The sequence below is a fragment of the Choloepus didactylus genome, chromosome 5 (genome assembly GCF_015220235.1).
Source record: "Choloepus didactylus isolate mChoDid1 chromosome 5, mChoDid1.pri, whole genome shotgun sequence".
Lineage (NCBI taxonomy): Eukaryota > Metazoa > Chordata > Mammalia > Pilosa > Megalonychidae > Choloepus > Choloepus didactylus.
The window spans coordinates 35,589,671-35,604,939 of record NC_051311.1 but is presented as its reverse complement, the minus strand read 5'-3'; the positions used below and the strand labels follow the sequence as shown (position 1 = coordinate 35,604,939).

At 39.7% G+C, this 15,269-nt stretch overlaps 1 pseudogene; it reads left to right on the top strand.

The window, feature by feature from the left end:
- Position 1: 1 nt before the first annotated feature.
- On the top strand, positions 2-11,593 carry LOC119535231 (annotated as a pseudogene).
- The last annotated feature ends 3,676 nt before the right edge of the window (positions 11,594-15,269 follow it).

Genomic DNA, 15,269 nt, shown 5'->3' with positions numbered 1-15,269 from the left:
AATGCCGTAAGTCTCTGTGAGTCACATTATTTTGATTGCTGCTTTGAGCCTGTTTTCCATTATGGTAGCCATGCCCACCTTGTCTGTGGCAATTAACTGCAGCCACTTGGCTTCTGCTGACTCAGGACCCAGTTATCCCCATTGTGTTTAAGGATTCCAGCTCAGTGACAGCAGTTCCTACAGTAATATCTAACCTACAGAGAAGGATGATTACTGAGCTCTTCAGGGATGATGGAGCTAGTCTCACAAATTTGTTCCTCACAGTCCTGGTAAAAGGTGTGTCCTCTGGACATTCCAGGGGTGTATGAGCAGGTCTTCCATGATAAATCCACTCTAACATTCCAATCTCTCTAAGCCTTTGAATCCCCTCCTCCACATTGTACCAGGGCAGTTCTGGCATTTCAACCTCCGGTAATGCCAGCCACCTTTTGATCCATGTTTTAGCCAAACACCCAAACAGATTGTTAACACCTTTTCTAACCCCTCGAACTACAACATTGAATGCAGAATCTCTGCTTAGTGGGCCCATATCAGTAAATTCAGCCTGATCCAGCCTTATATTCCTTCCACCATTATCCCACACTCTTAATATACATTCCCACACATATTCCCCTGGTTTCTGTCTGTATAAGTTGGAAAAGTCATACAGTTCTTTTGGAGTATAGCATACTTCCTCATGGGTCACACTTTGTACCTCACCCTTCAGGGTCTGTTGGGACTTTAGTCTAGTTGTAGGTCTTGAAGCAAAGACTGGTGGTGGGGGTGGGTCATGAAAAGAGTTAGAATTATCCCTCAAGCCATTTACCTCAGGACATTCTGTTTCATTTTCATTTCTTAAAACAGGATTAATCTCTCCAGACAGGAATGAGGGCTGCTTCCTCAGGGGAGGTGATTACAGGATAAGCAAGCACTGAAAGGTTAATCTCTTTAGGTGGGGGTTGGATGGCAGGCTTCTTAGGGCAGACTGGAGGTGGGGAAGCTGTTTCCTCAGGACAGCCGTCTACAGGTAAATCTAACAATGACTCAGCAGAATCCAGGGTTCCAGTGTCCTCACTGCCATTATTATCAATCCATATGTCCCCATATCAAGTTTTGGGATCCCATTCTTTTCCAATCAATGCTTTTACTTTAACAGCAGACACCCTGAGAGGTTGAGATTTTAGTACATTGTAAATCTGCTACTTGCACAATGAGAGTCTGTGTCTGGTTTTCAGAAATCTCAAGTCTGTGGGCACAGGAAATAAGATTTTCTTTCAGGGCACACATAGAAACCTCTACATCTGTCATACAGCATTTAAGTTTTAAATTTGAAGCCTTTAGCTCATCCCTTTCTCTTACAACTTTATCCAATGTATCTAAGAGCAGCCAGCCGACATCATTATACCTCTTAATTCTGCAAAACTCTGTGAAGGTGTCAAAAACACTGTCACCCAGAGCCTTGCTTCGTAGAAGAGTATGATTAGGAAAATCAAATGGTGCTATTTTGCGTATCTCCTTTGCCAACTCATGCCATGGACTGTCAGTGCCCTCTTGGTTATTGGAAATGGAATCATTAGTGCCTTTGACTCTAATCAGAGTAGAAAACAAATTGTAAAAGCCCATTTTAAGATTCTGTTTCTCAAGAACCACTCCCAGTACCAAGTTGTATTAGTTAGGGTTCTCTAGGGAAACAGAATCAATGAGAGATATCTATGAATATAAGATTTATAAAATGACTCACACAACTGTGGGTATGCACAAGTCCAAATTCTGTAGAGCAGTCAGCAAACTGGCAACTCCAGTGAAGATGTTTGATGAACTCCTCAGGAAATGAACTGGCAACTTCGATGAACTCCTCAGGAAACACTTCACTGGTCAGCCAAAGAAGAAGTGAAGGTCCTCTGTCTGTCTCGCTTATAAGTCTTCAACTAATTAATTGGATTAAATCCAGCCAACTGCATTCTCTCATTGTGGAAGGCACGCCCTTTGTTGAGTCATCAGTCATCAGCTGCAGCCAGTTGACTGATGATTTAATAAACCAGCCTGTTGGTTTATTAACCAGCCACAAACATCCTTGCAGCAATGGTTAGGCCGGTGCTTGCTTGACCAGATAGCTGGGTACTGTCACCTGGTCAAGTTGACACATGAACCCAACCATCACAGTAACTGAGTGATTTTAGGCCAAAATGTTACCGCTCTAAACCTCAATTTCTCAACTGTCAAGTGAGGATCATAATAATAGTAACTACTTTATAGAGTCATTATTTCTGGTTGTTCAGCATCTGAGACCCCCTTCTTGAGTCTGAGAAATTTGTTTACCTTTTTAGAAGTCTTGAAGGAAGTAGAACCTCACCGGGGAGAGTAGTCACGTTACACAGGGCACAGCTTTGATGTGATGATGATTGCTGGGGACATCCTTAACCTTAGACTCTGAGTCTCCACCCATTTCACAGATTAATTTCTGTTTAGCAAATTTTATTGCATGATATTTTGTGCCAGACTCTTTCCTAGGCTCTGGTGTTATAAAGCTAAGTCATGATTCTTGCCCTTTTATTGTCTGCAAACCAAGATACAGATTGGATACTAGCTTGGCTGTAGATTAGAGGCATTGGAGGAACCTGAAAACTGATGCCAGATCTTTATTCCAAATCAATTAAGTCAGAGTCTCTGGGGATGGGGCTACTGTATGCATTTGTACTCAGATGCAGGTTAGTTGACCTATTTTCCCCCCGAGCTAGACTGTGAAGGGAAGGGACAGAGAATTGTTGTTTTTATATAGTAGGTAATTGTTTGCCCCAGTCGGCTTTGACTTCATTGTTTTTTACACTGCTTTAGCTGTCCACAAGCTGCTTCTACCTACCATGGTAAGTTCTGGGAGGGTGAACAGAGATGAGTTTTTTCAGGCTGCCACTGGATAGATTGGTCCCTGCATATGGGAACCTCAGTATGTGCATACGAGTTACTCTGCTCCCTCCAGAACAGGGTCAGGGATGCACAGTGGGAGTGAGGCTGGCTGCACACTGCTCTGGGGAGGGAATGGAGGAGAAGCCAGCAAAGGCACCAGAAGTTTCTCCAATCTTTCTTAAAACTGAGTTTTCTTGATTTGGCACTTTCCCAGTTACTACAATGCTTTACTTCTTTTCTGCAGCTTTGAGGAAGATCCCTCTGCCATTTTTTGCTAGTTGTTCAAAGATCCTGTGGGGGAATGGCACCCTGGAGCATCTTACGCTGCCATCTTGAAGGACCAGACACTTGAGTCAATTACCTTTTGGAAGTAAGACTACCTTCAGTGAGTTCCAGCTGCCTTTTTAACATGATCTTTTGTACAGTTAAAGTGTATGGTGTCAAATTATTTAGGATAGAAATTTAATAAGAAATATTTTTGCATTTACACATTACAAAGAGGCCAGAGAGATAATGAGTGGGGTTGTACTGTAGGCATGGACTCCATTTACTCTTTTATTCATTCATTCCACTAACACCTTGTTTATCAACTATGCCCTAGGCTCTGTGTAGATGAGGAAATAGAGGCCCATTGAAACTGTGACTTGGATAAAGTAAATAAGCTGGACTTTGTGACTGAGGTTTTGTGCTGGGTGATCTCTGTCTCTCCAGATCCATTCCTCACCCTTTCCCACCCTCCTCCATGCCACTGGAGGCTGGCCTCTTTGGACTGCATTATCCAGGCTTCTTTACCCATTGGCCTCCTGTTGTAGCCAGCCAATGGGAAGCACAGGCAGGAGATGGACACTTGGGAGGAGAGGTCAGGTTATTTATTCCCCTGGGTCCTTCTGTGCCAGGCTACAGTTTGGCAGTGTTTCCATTTCTCTATCTCTATTCTTATAGTCACATCTCCCTCTAGGTTCTAATAACTACCATCTCCCCATTTTAAGCTAAGGAATATTAATGGTTTTGTAATGTTGTCAGTCCTGGGCTATTTCATCTTCCTTTGTTGATTTCCCTTAATCTTGCTGGCAACTTTGAGGATACTCCTTTAATAAACTCTTTTCATTTACTTTTTTGCATGTGCTATGTATTTCCTGTCATCATCCTGACTGGTACAATAGTGGGTAACAAAAGTCTCCCCAGTAAAATGGAAATCTCAAAATGGGCCCTGGAATTGTGTTCTCACATCTTTGATGAATGCTCAGATGATTTCTCTGTGGTGAGAAAATGGGACACTGTTAAACTACAGCATTCAGTAACATCATTATTTCTCAGTTTGTCACTACTGGTGATATGAGACTGAGTGCAATTAACAAAAGAAAAAAAAAAACATGATCCCTTTGGATGTGTCTGTACAATATGTACTAGTAGATAGTTGCTGCATTACAGCCCCACTTCAAGTGTGGTCCTTCCAATGATAAGGAGAGAAGAAGATATTTCAGTGTGCATAACTTTGGAGAGTTCCTCTATTTTTTTCAATTTGCAAAGAAGGAGAAATGACTGAAAGTAAGGATCTATATTGATTCATAGGAAGTAGATAATAGGTTGGCAGGTTGGTCAGGGACCTGGAGAAAAATGGCTGGGACAATGGTTAGGTGAAGGGGAATAAAGTGTGAAGATTTTTGTATCCCTCTTAAATGTTAACTAGAAGGCATCCACAGCACTGGAAGTATTCAATAAACAGCTGCACCAGATGCCCCAAAGCCAATACTATGTATTTTTGTTAGTGATTGCTGTATTAACAAAATACCCTGTCTATTCATGACTTAATAAGTATTTATCATTGCTCTTGAGTCCATGATGGTCTATTGATGGTCTTGGCCAGGCTTGGCTGGATTTGCTTATTCTTACATAATCTGCTCTTGGTCAGATTAGCAGCTTTGATGCTTTTGGCTGAGTTGTCTTCTATTCTGGTGATTTTTCATGCTCCAGATGGATAACATGGAGTTATTCACATGTAACAGGGAAGGGGAGAGAGAGAGAGAGAGAGACAGAGAGAGAGAGAGAGAGAGAGAGAGAGAGAGAGAGAGAGAGAGAGAGAGAGAGAGAGAGAGAGAGAGGAGAAGAGAGAGAGAGAGAGAGAGAGAGAGAGAGAGAAAGCATAGAAGGCCTCTAGGTTCAGGACTGGCCAATCATCACTTCCACTGTGTTCTGTTAGCTAAAGCAAACCACAAGTCCACCCCAGATGCAGAAATAGAAGCTGTTAAGTTGCATTGCAAGAGGTATGGATTCAGGAAGGGGAATAATTGCGGTGATTTTTGCAAAAAACCTACCATACCCTATGACTTCAAGCTAGGTTCAGATAATGGGAAACATGCAGAAGATTAGAGGGTGGGAGAAGAAAGTGGTTAAGTTATTTATTTTACTGGATCCTTTACTTCAGGGGTGGCTTCATTTCTCTGTGAGAAGATATTTTTCCTATAGCTATAGCTCTCTATCTAGATTCAGTAACTGTTATCTTCCCTTGCCTCTTTAAGACTAGGGATGTTAAAGCTTTTCTGCTCCAGGATACTTCATTACTTCTTTGTTAGTTTCTTTTACTTTGCCTGATCTTTTGGCTGTTCCATTTGTTTCCTGGTAGGAAACACTGGTTTTCATTGAAAAACATTTATTAAGTACCTACCATGTTCAAAGAGCTGGGATAATTATAGGGAAATATAAAAAGGGTGAGACTTGAGTACTGTAGGATTGTACTCTTAATCTCGCCATCAGTGCTGATGAGCCAAGTTAGATCTCTTACCCATGAACCTGAATATCTTCCAATTTCTTAACATATTTTACTGGGCCTGGGTTCTGTTTTTTTTCTTAGGTGCAGCAGGTGGATGGAAATGCACTATCAGTATATACGTCTGTGTCAGTCTTCCAAATTCAGGGACCTGTTTTGTATAGAGTGGCATTGCATCCCAGGGCTTTGTAATATTTTTAGAAAAGAATGCTGGAAAATGACAAAATCAATGGAGGGATATAATAAGATTTTTTTTCTTTCATTCTTAATGATTCAAGTTTTAGCAATTACATAGGGTCTAGAGGAAGGACAATAGACCTATGGGTCAGAAAAAGAGAGTTATGGTTCCATTTTTTTAAATTAATTCTGTGGTCTTGAGAAATTCACTCTATCTCCCTGATCCTCAATTTTCTCTTCTATGAAATAAGCATGATGATAATCTTTATCTCACTTATCTGCCATAGTTATGCTGAAGGTAAAATAAGGCATCCCAGGTAAAGCTCTTTGAAAGATACATGATTCTATACAAATGCAAGTTATTTTTATATTTGTCTCCTTTTTACTACTGCCTTACTTAGAAAGTAACTCTCTGTATTTCTTTAGACATATTTCAAAAGCTTTTTAGGACATCGGAAATAATACTATTTTAGAATGAGAAAATACTGGGAAATGACATTGGCTTTCTCTGCAGGAGACTGTTGTATTGGGCACTCTGGTGGTGAGGGTATTAAACCTGAGAAGTCAGTAAGGATCTGAACTTTGGACCAAACCAATTAGGTCCAGCCCCAGCCAAGTAATTCACTGGCACTAAGAGATAGTCCTCATCAGCCCTAAGGGAGAAATGCAACCAGAGAAGGGTTATGTCCTAATTGACCATATTGAGTTTTGGTTCCTTTTGGGCTGGTGGCTGTTTAATGGTTCTCAGAAAACTACCAGTGAGTATGCAGGTAGAGGAGAATTTATTTCTAAAAGCCAGATTTATGCTATACATATAGATTAGTCTCCTCTCTCTCATTACCCAAAACTATGCCTTTTCCTCTTTAATAATTCTGTGTAGGAATGTTGATATGGATTGTCAAAAATGGCCTTGAATAGAGGGCTGGACTTCAGTTGAGCCCCTCAGGAGTGTGAACCAGACACTAACTGGGGCTGTTTGCCAACTCCTCCAAATTACTAATTCTTTGGAAATTCCCTCAATGCATGGGAGTGACTCAGGCTTTCTGACCCTTCCTTTCCTCATTTATGTACCTGCTATTGCTGACTGATTTTGGGGAAAGTATCATTCTTAAGCCAGGACAATCATTTTCATACTCCTGGGAACTTGACTCTTGAATAGTAGACACAGAGATGGAAGATTTTGGAGTTGAGACACCTTGATGATAGTGGCCAATATCTTTCGAATAAATCCTCCTTTTTCTTCAGTTTGTCAGAGTCACTTTCTATTACTTGCAACCAAAAGACCTTAACATACAAGGGGAATTAATTGGATGGGTGAACAAGAAACCAATAAGCTTCTGACTGACTTGTGAGACCTCAAACAAATCTGGCTTCACTCTCCCTATCCCCTCTTTATATTTCTGTATCTCATCTTCTACAGTTAGGTCATTATTCTCGCTGGACCCCTCAACAATCTAAGGTCATGTATGCCTCTCTGCCTTTGCTTCAACAGAATTGTCTTCACATCATTCCATTTCCTCTTGTCCAGTGTTATCTAAATTTTATGACTCATCTTAATCTCCTCCTCCATAAATTCAACCTGGACTTCTTTGGCCCTTTTTTCTTTGGCTCTTTCTTCTCTGTGCTGTGAGATCAGTCAGGACCATCATATTGGCATTTAATTGATCACCGTAAGTTTCCTGTGGTTTTTCTTTTTGTTTGTTTGTCTGTTTGTTTGTTTTCTCCATAGCTGGACCCTTGGAGGCAGGGACTAATCCTTATATTTCTCTTCTGTCTCTGTAATGTCAAGCACAGCAATATATACATTTTAGCTGTTCAATGAAGACTTAGTTAGTAAAGGTGGGAGGGAGCAAGGCATTTTGAGAGAACAATAAGAGACCCATTCTTCATTCGTATAATGTTAGTTTTTCTTTTAAATTTTAAAAGGAAGTCAGGGCAGACTTTGGCTGGCTTTGAAAGTCAGTATATATACTTGGCCCAGATATCCTTTGTCCTCTAAAGGCAAACAGTTACTAATCATAAGAAACTTCCACAGGGACAATATGCAGTGATAGGAAATGGTGTAGAGAAAAGTGGGTCTGGAAAAAGTGAGTGGATAGGCAAGGTGCCACATTTCCCTAGGGTAGAAGGATGCTATTCAGATTCAGCCAGTAGTCATTGATTTCCTACTTTGTCCCAGATACTGGTTGGAATGTTTTCACATTATCTGGTCTAATCCACACAAGAACCCATGAGGTACAATTAGTCCTGTATTGAAGATACGGTGACTGAAGCTCAAGATGTTGTGACTTGTCCAAGGCTGAATGGCTGTTCAGAGGGAGAGCCTGGCCAGAAATCCAGGTGCTCTGACTCCAGAAGCTGTCTCCCATACTTTCTGTCTTTCTTTTTATATCAGCCACTGTGGCTGTGATGGTTTGAAGCAGTATATATCCCAGAAAAGATCATGTTCTTTTTTTTAATGCAATTTTATTGAGCTATATTCACATACAATGCAATCATCCAAAGTATACAATCAATTGTTCACAGTATCATCACATAGTTGTGCGTTCATCACCACAATCAATTTTTTGAACATTTTCATTACTCCAAAAAATAAGAATAAGAATAAAAATGAAAATAAAAGTAAAAAAGAACACCCAAAACATCTCATACTGATCCCCTCTCCCCCCATTATTCATTTACTTTTGGTTCCCCTTTTTTCTACTCATTTGTCCATACATTGGATAAGGGAGTATGAGCCACTAGGTTTTCACAATCACACACTCACACTGTATAAGCCATATAGTTATACAATCATCTTCAAGAATCAAGGATAGTGGATTGCAGTTAAACAGTTTCAGGTATTTCCTTCTGACTATTCTAGTAAACTAAAAACTTAAAAGGGATATCTAAGTAATGCATAAAAATAACCTCCAGAATGATGTCTTGACTCCAGAGATCTCTTAGCCACTGAAACTTTATTTTGTTTCACTTCTCTTCCCACTTTTGGTCAAGGAGACTTTCTCAATCCCACAATGCCAGAGCCAATCTCATCCCCAGGAGTCATGCCCCATGTTGCCAGGGAGATTAACACCCCTGGGAGTCATGTCCCATGTAGGGGGAAGGTTGTGAGTCCACCAGCCAAGTTGGCTTAGAGAGAGAGACCACATCTGAGTAACAGAAGAGTTTCTCTCTGGGTGACTCTTAGGCACCATTATGAGTAAGCTTAGTCTCTCCTTTGCAGTAACAAGCTTCATGAGGGCAAGCCCAAAGATTAAGGCTCAGCCTTCTAAATTGGTAGTCCCCAGCGTTTGTGAGGTTATCAGGAGTTCCCCTGATATCAGGAAGTTTAATATTTCCATATTTTTCCCCAGTCCCTCAAGGGGGCTTTGCAAATACTTTTTTATTCTCTGCCCAAATTACTCTGGGATGTATTGGGGTTTCATGCCAACCTGTACAAACCAACCAGATCTTTTTTTTTTTTTAATTAAATTTTATTTTTTAATTTATTGAGATTGTTCACATACCATACAATTATCCAGAGATCCAGAGTGTACAATCAATTGCCCCCGGTACCATCATACAGCTGTGCATTCATCACCACAATTAATTTTTTTTCAATTTTTAGAACATTTTCATTACTCCAGAAAAGAAATACAGACAAAAACAAAGGAAACTCAAATCCTCCCATACCCCTAACTACGCCGCCTCCATTGTTGACTCATAGTATTGATATAGTACATTTGTTACTACCAACCAGATCTTACTCCCTATTCATGGTTCCATGTAATTATGGTGTTTGAATAAACTGACCATACAAGTTAAATTATAAAGTGTGCTACAGAAAATATAGATTTTTGAACCAAATAAACATTTCTTCCTTTGGTCTCACACAAAAGGTGAAGTTTTTAAAATACAGTCAATAGCATCCTTTACCCCTTAGTCTGATTACCTTGGTCCTACCCAAGTCCATTTCATTCATTCATATCTCTAATTGAAGTCTGCTTTCTTTTTCACCTTCTTTAGCAGTTGCTGTATGGGGTAATACTGACAGTCATAGCTGCCAGACTCTGGCTGTGAGTCTCAGGTATCACACAGATACCTGAAGTTACAGGGACTGACCAGGTTATACACAAAGAGCTCAGCATCTCAGAATTTAGAAATAGCCATTCCAACTCAGGAATAGATGTGATTGCTCTAAGAGCTTACAATCTAGGAACCTTTACCATAAGCCTTGTCCTGATAACCTATGGTCTCAGATTTAATACTCAGAGTTTGCACATTATAGTTAGCTCATATTACTGAGGTGTCATAATATTTGTCTTTTTGTTTCTGGCTTATTTCACTCAACATACTGTCCTCAATGTCCATTCATCTCACAACTTCACTCCTTCTTGTAACAACTCAGAATTCCATTGTATGTATACACCATAGTTCACTATTCTGTTCATCAGTCAGTGTACCCTTAGGCCATCTCCATCCACTGCGAATCATGAATACTACTGCCATAAACACCAGTGTGCAAATGTCCATTCGCGCCCCTCTTTTCAGTTCTTCTAAGTATATACCAATAATCAAGTTGAAGGATCATATGGCAACCCCATGCCTAGCTTCCTGTGGAAACTCACGCTGCCCTCTAGAGGGGCTGCACCATTCTACTTCTCACTAACAGTGAATGGGTACATCCCTTTCTTCATATTTTCTCCAGCACTTGTATCCCTCTGTTTATTTTTTGAACAGTTTTATTCACATAGCATACAGTCCATCCTAATTAAACAATCAGTGGTTCCCAGTATAATCACTTAGTTACGCATTCACTACCAAAATGCAAATGTCACTCACAGTTTTGTGGCTCTCTGATTTTAAGGAACTTTGCTCTTCCTATTTCATGGATAATTGAAAACACTCTTTATCGGCTGGATGTGGGTTGGCCTAAGTATTCAGAAAACTTTACTGGAGCAACATTTTATGTCACAGTTGACTCCCTCAACGGATTGGTTTATGTAGGGCCAAGAAGGTATAGCATCCCAAACGTGTTTGTGTTCACAGGATATTTTCTGTGAACCTGGAATCTCACTGCAGACACACCTCATGGCATGTGTGCAGCCAGCACACTACACAAGCAATCTGTCTGGATCATGGATGCAGGAAGTGGATCCTACGGTCATACTGTTAAAAAATGCAATTCCTTTGGTGATCTTGTTCAAGTCCTGGGTACCCCAAGCCAAAAAGGCACTGGTTTGAATCCCCCGCAGTTAGATAACCCTGCAGAATCATAGGTAGAGGACACAGGAGACATTTACATTGTAGAAGGAGATGGAGAACTGAATAACAGATTGCAGTGCTTTGGCTGCATGGAGGAAAAGGGATAGTGCCTGCTCAGTTCAACATACCTCACAGTGTTACCAGTGATTCTGCTCGTGGGGTGTGGGTTGCTGACTGAGGAAATAAAATAATCCAAGTTTTCAGTACAGACACTGAGGAATGGTTAGGAGCCTGGACTAACTGTTTCACAGAAGAGAGACCTTCTTGAGGCCGATCCGCTCCTGTTGGGAAGTACTTGGTTATGGCCCTGAATCGTGGCAGGTTTTTATTCATGGCAGCGCTCCTAGTAGGATGTTTTGGCAACCGTTCTGTGGTCAGCACCATCGGGCTCGTGGTTCAAGTTTCACTTCATCTCTTAGACATGGATAGGAAGACTGGAGCAACCTAAGTGGCATAAATTAGAGCAAAACAATACAAAAATATGGCTCTTTGAACAGCCATTTTCCTTCATTTCATTCATGATTTTTCTTTTCCTGGAGATCTTTCAAGTGGAAGTTCAGAATCTCAAATTCATTTTTAAATTCTTAAACATGATGTTCAAGTACAAGAATATGTTTCTTTATTTTTGCCTGATCTAGTATCAGAAAGATCTATTTTTATATTATTAAGAATCATATGTTTGGTTTACCTTTCTTGGGACTTAGTTTTACTTATAAATGCATAAGGATGTTTTAATGAAATAAATGTAATTCTGAAAAAATGAGGTTGGAAAGAGGGACTTACCTAGTTAATTGCCCTGGTAGACTAATTACTCCTGTGGAAATGGGAACAAAATTAGGTTTAGAGGATATTTGATTGAATCCCTTGTGGAGAACTGCAAATGTCAAAGTTTTTTCACCTTAGATAAAATGAACTGTTTGAGAGACTATGAGTCAGATGTGCCATTAATAAATAGCAAACCCACTCAGTGCTAGGTCCTCAAGATTAGAAAATGGAAGGCAGGCTTTCTCTGCCTTTTGAGTAGCGTATAGTTGATGGAGAGGAGACAAGCATGCAAACAGTGCCGATGTGGCATGTAGGTGTAGTGAGTTTCCAGCTTCTGGCAAGAGGAGCCCGTTACATCTGACAGGGAGTCAAGGAGTTCTTGCAGGGGAATTGATTTGAGCCAGGACTTGAACAACTGTGGAGGAGTTGGCCAGGGAGTGAGGGAAAACAGTCTCAGTGGAGATGTTATAAAATGTTATAAACTTGCTGTGAAGTTTGTTAGGTTTTTTGTAAAACCTTAACTTAACTTTGGTCCTTTAGCTCTAAGATACTTAATATCAACTTTTAAATGTAGGAATAAAATGGCATCTAAGCACTTTATTGAAAGGGATTCTTCCAGATAATCTGAATGATTTTTATAGGTAGCATTAAAAATAGGGCCTCTCATCACTCAATTCATTCCTAATATTTGTCTACGTCAAAGAAGAATCAGGAGAATTATTTATATTTTTGGAGATGTATGCCAAACATTTGGAGATATTGAGATGAATAATTTCCTGCCTTTCTATTTCTACATGTCTTTTTTTCCCCCTTTGGTCTGAATATTGCCTTTCCAATGAAGATTATTTTTTTCTTTGTTTAGTTTATGCTAGGTTTTAGTGGAACCTTGTCATATTATGATCTTTCAAATTATTTTCCCCCTTTCCTATACCTTCTGTCTCTATTCTGGTTTACATTGTAAATTGTGTAGCATATGCTCAATCTTGAGTTGCCTTTCCATGTCGATTTTATGGCAGGAGTCTGTTTTCCAGATTTCAAGGAACTCACACTTGTTTTAATGCTTGGATCATATCTAAATGCGGTTTAGAAACTAAATCTTCCAATAGGAATCCCCGTCCTGTATTCCGAGGCTATTTATAAATGTGTTTGTGCCACTTATCAAGCTCTATGATCTTGAACAAGTCACTTCTCTGTGCCTTAATTTTCTCTTTAGAAAGATGGGAATCTCATTGTCTTTCCACCTTCACAAATGCTGTGAGGATCAGATGTGCAGTAGGTGTGAAGGTGCCCTTTGAAACGCATAGGTATTTGTAATATTAAATGCATTTTATTAGTGAAGGTCCTTTTAAATGTGATATTTACCTGATACCAATACAGATTTGCCTTAATTTCACTTTTATTTCTTTTATCAAAATGTGTCCTCATGGACTTTATGAGTTTAGCTAATACAGTAAATTTATTTGGATGAAAGAGGGTAATTTGGGGTTTTGTTGTCTTTTATTTTTAAGACAGGATGAGCAGTGCAAATGTCTCTTTGAAGGAATGCAAGTTAGGTAAATTGATGTTGTCATTTCTGAAATGTTTTATTTACATTTGTTTTATACCAGATTCTTTTTTTTTTTTTTTTTTTTTTTAATCATCATTTTATTGAGATATATTCACATACCACGCAGTCATACAAAACAAATTGTACTTTCGATTGTTTACAGTACCATTACATAGTTGTACATTCATCACCTAAATCAATCCCTGACACCTTCATTAACACACACACAAAAATAACAAGAATAATAATTAGAGTGAAAAAGAGCAATTGAAGTAAAAAAGAACACTAGGTACCTTTGTCTGTTTGTTTGCTTCCCCTACTTTTCTACACATCCATCCATAAACTAGACAAAGTGGAGTTTGGTCCTTATGGCATTCCCAATCCCACTGTCACCCCTCATAAGCTACATTTTTATACAACTGTCTTCGAGATTCATGGGTTCTGGGTTGTAGTTTAATAGTTTCAGGTATCCACCACCAGCTACCCCAATTCTTTAGAACCTAAAAAAGGTTGTCTAAAGTGTGCGTAAGAGTGCCCACCAGAGTGATCTCTCGGCTCGTTTTGGAATCTCTCTGCCACTGAAGCTTATTTCATTTCCTTTCACATCCCCCTTTTGGTCAAGAAGATGTTCTCCATCCCACGATGCCGGGTCTACATTCCTCCCCGGGAGTCATATTCCACGTTGCCAGGGAGAGTCACTTCCCTGGGTGTCTGATCCCACGTAGGGGGGAGGGCAGTGATTTCACCTTTCAAGTTGGCTTAGCCAGAGAGAGAGGGCCACATCTGAGCAACAAAGAGGCATTCAGGAGGAGACTCTTAGGCACAAATACAGGGAGGCCTAGCCTCTCCTTTGCAGCAGCCGTCTTCCCAAGGGTAAAACTTATGTATACCAGATTCTTTTAAAAGTTGCTGAAAATATCATTTTTGTGTATATTCCTAAAGGAGTTTCTTTTATTAACATGCTTGTAATCATAGTTTTTCACCTTTTTCTTTAGATTAATTGGCTAAATTAATGAGAAATGTATTGTTTTTTATATATAAATACGGATTAAAATTTTGGAAAGAAAGTCAAAACAAAACGAAACAAAAAACATATTTGCATAGAGTTCAAAACTGTTTCATGGTTCTTCTGTCTCATTTCTTCATGTCTTCTTCATAAAATCCCAGAATTCTCTGCTTACCAAATGGGGAAACTGACGCCTACAGAGGTTGAGTGACTTGTTCAAGGTCCTATCACTTATTAGTGGCCAGACTCAGCCTAGAGCACAGATATTTTAAAAAATGTTAGAGGCAGGAAATATTGATTTAACAGCAAACTTGGCACCAGGACTTACAGTTTGAAAGGTTTCTGAAGAGTTTTGCCACAAAGAAATTTCTTAGGAAAGAGAAAGAAAAAAATATCAAAGGAGGCCAGACCATGGATCAGAAATTTACTTATTTCTCTGGGGGTCCTTTACGGATGCTACTGCCTTTGGTAGGGTTGAAGTCTAGTGTTTGTACACACACACGTGTGTGTGTCTATATTTGTGTGCGTGCATGCATGCAAAACTATATTCCTAGAATCATAGCAGATTTGACCTTATCACCTACCTGTCCGGTTTTAAAAAAATTGACTGAAGCCGGATTTTGAATGATCAAAAATCTAAGCCCCTAAAAATGGGAACTTTGTCTTGTTCCTCATTTTCTCCTCAACAAATAATATAGTAGCTGACATATAAATAGCAGATCCCCAGTAAATTTTTGTTGCATAATAATTGAAAGGGTAATCTCCTCAGTGAAGTTGAAATTGGGGTAGGAAGAGGATTTGTGGGGTGGAGGTGGGGATGGAGGCAAGTGAGGGGAAGGGGAAGAAAGAGACATCAGTTTATGAGTCCTCCCTCAGTCTGA